Genomic DNA, 10,453 nt, shown 5'->3' with positions numbered 1-10,453 from the left:
AAAGGATATAGCTGTGACCATATTTGTTGGCTAGCTGGTCTGTTTACCTGTTTGTAATAGTTAAAATTATAGCACGACTGCCTGTCTTGATTCACTCCTCTAATCCAGCTGTCTGTTCTTAATTTTGGCTGTTTGAAATGCATACCTAGCATGACCTTCCAGTTTCCCTGATCATTCACACAAATACAGTAAGCTGTGTGGGTTAGCTTGGGACAACTAGCTTAAGGTAACATATGAGGAAATATTGATGCAGTGATATTCAACCATGAAAAATTAAATTTAAGGGATGATTGAGATGTTTGATGCAGTGGACTGTATATTCAAATGGATGCCATAACTTGCCTTGAAGCCAAAAGATTTAGTGCTCCCCCTGGTGACTGGCACAGAGTAGGTCACAAACCCACCTCTGTCACCTTAACAGTAGGGGAAGAGGGGAAACCATAAAAATGAAATATGTGTCGAATACATTTTTCTCAAACATGGTTTTAGTTCTTATCATGCTGATTTATGTCTGAGCACTAATTTTTCTGACAAGATTAGTTTGAATCATTTTTAATTTTAAGAAGAGAGGATATGACACTATGATAAACTGCTCTGTTGATAAATGAGGCTTCTGCAACATTTTTTTTACTGGATTATCAGAGTAGAGGAGAAACTGCATGAGAAAATGTAACAAACACTAACACAAGAGTCATTGAACTTTCAATAACTGTAAATGTCTGCTTCAAACTGACGCAAGAATCTGTTCTGCTGTGGACTGGACCCACCTGAGGTACCTTTGATGTTTTATAACGGTGCTGGTGGGACATCAGTCCTGTGTTGCTCCAGCTCGGTTGCTACTGTGCAAGCCTTGGCTGCACGATTGCAGTATGTCAGCATAACTTGAATGACTAACATGAAAGACTACAAGGTGGTATCTGTCCAATCATCACAGCCGGTGTGATGATGTTAGAAGGAAGAGGGGCTGGGATAAACGGGTCCGTAAATGATAATGATAATGCTAACAATCTCACCAGGTTGCTGAAGTGCATCTTTTATTTCATATCAGCCTTCTTCATTCTTATCAATTTCTATTTTACTTTGACAAAAAGCTCCTTACATTGAACTATTGTTATTTACTCGATTTATTTTTGATTTTCTCTGTGTTTCATCTGAATTAGGTCATCAGTTACATTTTATATTTTAAGATTTGTACTTAAAACATTAACACTCAACATAAACTAAACTATCATAAAAACCTTTTAAAAAATCTTATCTTCCTTAACCATTTCTTCAAGAAAAGCAGAATATGTTATTTGAAAGCTAGGTCCAAAGATGTCCAACATTTGAGTGAAAATGTTATTTTGTTTGTGGAAGAAAAAATACACCAAAAAGCTTTATTCTCTCACTGAGCCAGTTTAAATCAGTGTTTATTCTTGATTTTTCTGCATGAAATTCTGCTTTCATTGTGTTTTTTTAAACCGTGCCAATCAGATATGGAGGTTTTGTATTTTTTGTATCTTGTAAGTCGACATTCTGTTGCTGTTGTCAGCAGCTGTGCGACAGCAGCCAGGCCGCCCTCCTCCTCCAGTATACAGAAGATAATAGCTCTGAGTCCTGAGCTGCAATTGAATCAGGGCTGGCCTCACGTCAACCACAGCTGCTCTTATTACAGAGCAAAGAGGAGAGAGACACAGAGGGGGTGGAAGAGTGTGTGTATGCTTGTGTGTGTGTACCAGCACATAATGTATACACACACAGACCTACAAGCAGCTGAAATGAAGGAGCAAATGGCATGATGGATTTACCGTACACACCCATCAAATAAGCCAAGACTGAGCCAAAATGAGGCTGACAGAAACAGATATAAGGGTCACAGTTGAAAAGAAACAGAGAAAAAAAAAGAGAATACACACACAGACCCACAAACACACAAACACACAAGCAGTCAAGTGAGGAGCGACACATGCATACACAAACACACCCGGAAGCCAAAATGAGACAGCAATAAAAAGTCCTCAGTGCCAGTTTCTAGGACTGAGGTTTGGTGAAGGCAATGTGTCCCTATTATGCTGGGTGTGGCTCTGGTTGTTGTTTCCCTCTGACTGTATCACCAGAGCATATAATTTGGTATTTTTTATCACAGAGAGGGGTTGGGAAAAAGAAAAGGAGAAAGAAGGCTCAGTAGAGAGGGAAACATGGACTAATAGACAGAATGTTTAAAGGTGATGCACAAGACAAGTGGAAGACAACCACAGATATTGAAATCAAGCTAATGCAGTATTGCCAAAAACTGCAGTTCATCAAATGTCCACTTGAAGCTGGCTCCATATGCCCATAGGCCAAGTGCACCAGTTTGGCGTACACTTTCAGTGTAACCATGTGTTGGACTTAGCGCTGAAAGTTATGACTGACCTAAAGTTATGCCCTGTGCATCAGTTAGACTTAAGCCTTGTTTGTGTTACACCTGGGTGTAACTTTTGTTACTAGGAAGGAGCAGGTGTAAGTCTGTAAAGTTAGGCTAGTCGACCTATTCAAGGTATTATAAATAAAAAAAGAACTGTCACAGAGAAAACGGTGATGGCACCACAACTGTTTTAAAGGTTTATTGATAGAAGTGTGTTAAAATGAGTAAGAGTAATCCGTGATTTTACTGACTACTCAGACAGTAGGCAGATTTTAAGGGTTCATTTTGTCCAGTAAGTCCTGTTTGAATGAATCAAAGAGCTCTCCCTGAACCTAAAGCAGTGTCAGAAACAGGGAGTTGTGCTTGCCCTGCAGGTACTGATAGCTCTCAGGTTTCATGTAAGCTAAATGAGGCTGTCAGCTCTAAACTGTCAATGCTGTTCAGCCCATAAGAAACGATTTCGAATCTGCACAACCAAGAACCATTTGACTCAATACATCAGAAACCTTGGAACCCAAAACACCAGTAACCATAAGACACTCTGGAAATGCTAATTTTAGAATAACTGGATCACAAAAAATGTAATGTAAAGGACCAGGAACTTTTTGACTCAAAGTACCAGGGACCTTATTAGCCAGAAAACCAGCAGCAATTCCACTCACATAGCCAGGAACCACTAGAATCAAAGTACCAGGGACATTTTAACCCATAAAACAAGGACAAAGTTAATTGACAGGTTGCAGAAACCATCTGAATAACTGGATAAGGAAAATGTAATCCACAGTAACAGGAACTATTTCACTCAAAGAACCAGGAAAATGTTTTAACCATAAATTCAGGATCTCTTCCAACAACATGACCGTGAACCATTTCACTCAAAGCACAAAAAACCTTTAACTCAAAACACAAGGAATCGTGGGATTGTCAAGAAACTTTGGACTCAAAGTAAAATGATCCCTTCAACCCAGGAACCTCTGAAACAACTGGATCAAAAACAGTTGAATCCACAGAACCAGTGACTGTTTGACTAAAAGTACCAAGAACCTTGTGACCCATATAACCAGGACCAAATTCCTTCAACAAGACCAGGAACTATTTGACTCAATGAGGAATCTTCTAACTCAAAACACCAGGAACCTTGTTACCCATAAATTCCTCAAAAATTATCAGGAACCATAACAATCAAAGGAACCATTTGACTCAACGTATCAGGAACCTTTTAACAAAACTATCAGGTCAAATCTCACTCAAAGTACCAGGAACCTTGTTATACATAAAAGTAGGACCAATTTCACCAGCATGAGCAGGAACTACAGTATTTGACTCAAAGTACAAAAAGCCTTTTCCTATCATCACCAAGAACCATATGACTGCAAGTACAGAGCTAGACACAAAGCCTGGATGTTCTGAAGCTGTCATAGACCTGCTGTGTTTCTGGTTTGAATAAAGTGTTTGGTTCTTTCGGACTGTGTATGTCCTTGACATTTACCTTCACCTCCAGTGATGGATGAACACTCAACAGTTTAATTAACTAAATCCATAATTTATCATATAGTTTTTATCATGCATTATTCATCATATAGTAATAAATCAATTTTATTTTATTGGACTTTCTACATTTATAGTCCTTCTTTTCTATTAAGTCACGTACAATTCAGGAAACTCTGCAGGTCTTCACCTGTAAATGTCTTAACAAGGAAATCAGCCTTTGAAAATAATTCATGTATCCTGGATGTAGAGTACATTCTGTTCACTGTAAATGAAAACCTAGTTGGCTTTTCCCGTGCAGTCTGAAACTAGGATTATGTTTATAATTGTTACAGTACACAAATATAGAATATAAACTTCATGAGTTTTAAGGTTGGTGTATGTTCGCTGCAGTGTGAGCCAGGGAACCTCGACAATGGACAGATTTAAAATGCTTGTTGACAGGTTGCAGGCAGGTGGACTAATGACCTCGATATGAACCAAATTATTTATGTTCATATCAATCATATCATTGAAATATTATTTGAATAATTTCTTATGAGGTGAAGCGACTCATAAGATGAACTAATTTACCAAGTCATTGTGTTTCAAGAGAGCACAAGTAACATTTGCTGTCTGTTTCGAAGCTTTATCCAAATGTTCATAAGCTAGAAAAGAAGCACCGTCACACTTTTTACAGTCTTTGTTGATATAATAAGATCAAGGGAAATATAGAAAAATACTATGGGTCTAATTCAGAAAAAAGGTTTGCATTGATTTTGTGCTTGCTAAGTCTGGGCAAAAAAAGACAAATAGATGCTGTCTAATAACGTGCACAAAGGATTAAACCCTCCCCGGACTGCACTGCAGGAAAAATAGCATTACTGTGCACTGGCACTGTTTCTGGGGATTTAAATGAGCCATCATGCATTCATTCAGGACAAAACTGATCTCTATATGCAAATTAACCTTGTCACAACTAAAAAAACATCAGCCATGCACAGCTAGTCCATGTGCTGAGAATTGTTGGTACCTGTGTCACAGTTAAAAGGCTGTCAAAATGACACTAATTAGTGATCATGACTAATATCACAGTTGGATTACTTTTACAATCCTGTTGACAAAATTAGGCGTTCAATTAGTTCGCCAGAGGCTGCTAATTCCTAACAAGAATACATCTTTGTTATTTTCAATTGTTTAATCCTTGCTTAATTGTACAAAGTGGTTACATGTGCAGACTACTATGAAATATTACCTAATACCTAGTTACCCTAGTTAACCTAGTTACTTTGGGCTATTCGATGTGTATGTCCTTATCCCTGTGATTGGACTACATGGTACTTGTAGCATCAGTGTTATGGATGCAGCAGGTTTTGTGTTGGTTTGAAACTGAAACTGTTAGGTATTGTATTTTGGACTCTGTCAAACCTGGGTATAAACATGGGGCAGTACATGTTGACCTTGAGGAGGAGACGTAGCAGCTGGACACTGACACTATTGAGTAACAAGTTCTCCTCTTTGGCAGCCCCCCACACAGCCTGAAGTAAATGTTTATCAGGCCATATGTGTTCAGTTATGTGAACACTTCTGAACTTCTTTTTTTGGACTACAGCCTCCCTAAGGAAACAAAATAGAGGTCCTTTAGTAGACTTCTCAACTGAGGAGCCCAGAACTACCAGCCAGTCAGAATAGCCTATGGATCCCCTAACATTAGATTATTCCCTCAACATCTACAGACTACAGCATGCTGTGGTATAAAGTTACTGATAGCGAGTACTGTTACCACAAGCAAACCATCAGCTGTTTCTGGCAAAAAAAAAAAAATGACCAAGACCCGCAGTAAAAGTTTTGTTTAATATGAAGTAACTAATGTCAGGTTAAAAGTCAACACATTTTAACCCATTTCTGGGTGACAGGCCATGTACAGTTCCTCTGCTGTGAAGAATCTGCATGAATATGAGAGATTAGATTGGCATCTTGTAATTTTTAGAGCAGATACTGTATCTCTGGTGTATCAATCCATCACTTAAGCTGTGGTGAAGCACAAACAGGGGTGGTACTACCGAGTATTCAACCTGACATGACTTTACAGACCATCACTAGCAATATATCCATACGTCTGTATTATCTGTTGTTTTTACTCTGTTTGTCTCTATCCATGTATCTCCTAGTATCCCACTTTCTCAGCCCATCTTGTCAGGCAGATGGCTGTGTACAGATGAGTTTGGTTCTGTTCAAGATTTTTTCCTGTTAAAAATATGTTTTTTCTGCATCTCTTACTAAATGATGTCCAATGCTTGCTTGTTGTTGTTAATATTGGGTCTCTTTGAATAACACAATATATATAGACTGCAGTCTATAATTGCCCATTAGATAACTGAGATAATTTTTGTTATGATTATGATTATTCTAAATGGATTTTTTTTAAATGATTGACTGAATTGAGATAAGCCCAGAGCATTGACTTATTTCAGGTGTCCTATTGTGTTACAGTAACAAACAACAGTGTAGCGCTAACAGTTAATGTAATTTTTGTTGAACCTAGCAAAATGTCAGGTTTCAGTGTATTATAATGTAACATCACTGTTTGTATCAGTATTATTGGGGTATTTGATATCAGCCACTACTTCACTATAGATTTGAGAGACTATGGTTATTTCGATTAGTAGGTTACTGAATATATTAGCCAACACCATCACATTTTTTACACTAGCACACACTTATAAAGTCTGCTGTGCTGTGTTTGACCTGAGTCAGAAGATTCTTAGATAATTTATGGCTGGCTATAACTCAGCTAGCCATTGTTTGCTCACGTGCAGATGAACAATTCTATTTGTGCAAATTGGAACTTCTATGCGTTGTTAATAAAACTGTACTTTTCTCTTATGAACAATGCATCTTTCCCTTGTGACCACAGAGGTCAAATAAGGTCACTGAGGATGACCCACACTCAGAATGCTAACTAGTCCTCAGTAGCCACAGTGTTTAGAAAACGCTTTAAATTATTGAGACTGAGGGTGATAAATATTTCATATTGGCTGGGGTGGGATGTGCTAAAACAGAGCAGCAGGGGGGCTGCTGAAGGTGTGACTGTTGACTTAGCATTATTTATTGATCGCCATCGACTGACTGCGATGGGTCTCATCGTTCAGTCCCCAGCACTGACTGAGGATGCTGACTTTGACTCTGTATCTACAAAAAGTTATATTTAAATCAGATATCTGTCTGTTGTATCAATTTAACAAAGACAAACAAGGAATGATCATTTGCACTATTTTACTGTTACAGCTTGTTTGGTGTTAATGCAGTGTTTTTGCAGAACATTGTTTCATTGCAGGGCATTACTATAATTGCGAGATGTAACTTTCTTTGCATTTGTTTTTGACTTTTAGCCTTTTCTTTTCTTAAGTCAATCATTTTCAAATTGTAGCCTGTTTCTCCTAATGGAAATTGTGCAGCGTGTTTGCACCTTATCTATGTTTTCATGATTTGAAAACAAATAAAATGTAATCCAGATGCTTGCGCTGATGTGAGAAGTATCTGGATCTATTCTTTAAAACACATGATATGATATCTTGAAACATTTAAATGATAATTTGTATATTTGTTTTTTTTTTCTTCTGCACAAAGTCTCATATTAATAACCCTGAAGATCTCCATGAGAGGTCACAGTGATTTTAATGTACTTAGATGTTAGCCTGTTTCACAGTGTTGACAATCCTGTTTCTTTTACTCTCTTTAATATTTGATATCTTAACTGGCATTAGCATGATCTAAATGATATGTTAGCAGGATAAGTCTAACAGTTCTTTAAATGACTTTTATTGTAATCTCAAATCCCCTGGAGGAGGCTGATGTTGGCTTGGGTGAAACTGTGGAATAAGAATATTCATTAAAACACCTTTTCTAATCAGCAACAATCCAGGGAATCAGACTCTCATCTCATATTTTAATTAGTAAAACGAAAATTAAATCGGTGCTCATTATGAGATAAGTGTGACTGAATGTAGAGATGCACAGCAGACAGGTGTTTTCCCTGAGGTCTGTCTGTCTCTCTGCCTGTCTGTCTGCCTCTGTATTTCTCTCTAACCCCTCTCTGCCCCCATTACCCTTCTCTATACTCTGTCACAGACAATTAGCACAGGGCCATGACTTCATCCACTAATGGTTATGAAAGGAGCTGACAGGATAGCAGACTATGGCGTATGCAATATGGATGGAAGTCTTCTGCCTGTCTGACTGTATTTCTGTCTGTCTGCATTTCCTCACACTGTTGTTGTGTGAGCTTTTACGTTTGTTTACAGTGAGTGAGAACATATAGCCTTGAAGGTCAAGATTCTAATATTTGTCAAGAAGCTAATACTGTAGTTTATTACTTGTCTGTGTTGATTCATATTGCATGATAAGGATATTTTAATGTGTGATTATGTCTGTATTACAGGGCTGTGTTGAAAACAGGATTCTTTTTGGCATTCAGAGGCAAAATGCTATTTCTCAAGAGCAGACAATAGGAATGCAGCTATATTTATTAACTCTTACCTAATCAATCTGCAGGGAGACATCAGTGGAATTTTCTGTCAATCTATTTAATGTAGGAGAGACCAAACCAGAGGAGAAAAAGTAAGAGGTAAAATACATGGACGGCAAACAAAGAAAACTACAAATTAAATGTTGCGCATGTCATTTTTTTTCCTTTTTTTTTTTTTATTTAACCTTTATTTAACCAGATAAGTCCCATTGAGATCAAGACCTCATTTTCAAGGGCGACCTGGCCAAGAGGTCAGCAGCACACGTCAGAATAAATGGCACAACTCAACAACATGGAACATATATGCAGACAGTATGTAGAAGCAAACAATAATAATTTAAAAGTGCAACTTATTTTCAAGTAAAGTGCAGTTTGTGATTACAAAACAGCATTTAAAAACACAGGCACTGTTCTGGGGTCTGTCTTTCATTTAAGATAGACTTAAAGGTACAAATACAACAGACCTAATGGCAGTCTCACAGGCATGTTTGAATCAGGCCAGACTTATCTGTACAACCATTGCATTTTTTAGAGTCTATGACTTAAGTTACTTTGAAGCAACCAGCAATAGAGAAAATTTGCCTATCAGACTAGCATCTAAGTCCCCTGAGTCTGTCTGACACTCAATGGAATGATATTACAGATTTATGGATTTTAAAAAAAGCAAAAAAGAGACATTGTACAGGTTATTAAAATACATCTGCATGTAATTTTGATTCCTAAATGTTAAGTTTTAAAGACTGTCTAAAAGGTTATTTTCTCAACAACTCACTTAAAGTGGAAAACACAGTCACAGTCAATAATGCAGTGATGGTGTAATTTATTAGTTTGCTGTCCTCCCAAAGTGCAATGCAAAAATATTTACAAAAAGTGTTAAAAAAGTGAAAATACTTTTCACAAAATGTACAAAGAAATAACCAACAAGACAAGAGTTCCATAGAAACTCGTAAATCCACACAGGGGGACAATGTAGGGATGTTAGAGATGTGCCGAAGCTTCGAAGCGTGTGTCGAGTATTTGAGGGGGCGTTTCCGCGAAGTGCGTATCGAGGCTTGCTTCCTTGAGGGGAGGGGCCGAAAACAATGACGTTCGAAGCCTCGCGAGCCGCCTGTACCACGTGACTGATTCAGGAACCAGTTTCGCGGGTTTGGTGCGCGATTTGAAATATAAGGGGCAGCGCACAGTCACAACCTTATCCCCAATTTGTTTCCACTTTCCCTTTTGACCCGGCCATTGTATCATAAAGACAGACACCATATTAAGAAGTTCATTACTTATGTGTTGGCATCACAAACATCTTTAACTTATTCAATTCAAAGCTTCACACACCAAAGGGATGGTGTCATTATAATCACTGCTCTTATTTTACATTTTTGTCCACTTGATGGTGCAGTAGAGCAAATGGAGCACCATGAAGCTTCGGCCCATGAGTGAACCAATTGGATGGAAAGCCTCAATGCTTCAAGAAGCTTCATCTCGCCATCACTAGGAAAATGGCATTATTGAAAAACACAGCTGGTCAGTTACTTTCACTGCAACCAAAATAAGACTGGCAAGAGAGGCCAAAGCAGCACTATTTTAACCCCTGTAGCTCCTCCCACTTGGCGCCAATAAGTACATAACTTTTAGCAAAAGCAAATTTTCTTTATTTTTAAGGCATTTAAAACTTTTAAACTTAAACACATTTCATACTGATATTTTTGTAACATTTTAGCTGGCATTTTATTTAAACCCAAATCACATTTTTAGGACATGAATGACAAAACCAAACGATTCAATTTCAGAAATCATGTGACTACTTTTGCCCGCCATATCCGCTTTTTTATTCAGCGGAAATGATGCGCTCTGTTTCCTCGTTTGAAAAAAGGGCGGGATGTGACGGAGCGCGCATGCAACGCACCTTCAGCAGGTAAGTGGAGCGGACGGTGCCTAAATGTATGTTTCAGATAAAAATAGAGCTCTAAAGTGTGCAACGCGAAATACTGGCCTTGTTTACTTGTTTAATCGAGACACTGGCGTACGTGCGAGCGTCTATTTGTGTGTTCCTGCGTGCACTGCCCGCAGTCAGCTGC

Source organism: Notolabrus celidotus, chromosome 18 (genome assembly GCF_009762535.1).
Source record: "Notolabrus celidotus isolate fNotCel1 chromosome 18, fNotCel1.pri, whole genome shotgun sequence".
NCBI lineage: Eukaryota > Metazoa > Chordata > Actinopteri > Labriformes > Labridae > Notolabrus > Notolabrus celidotus.
The sequence above is the reverse complement of the archived record's forward strand: the minus strand, read 5'-3'. Positions refer to the sequence as shown.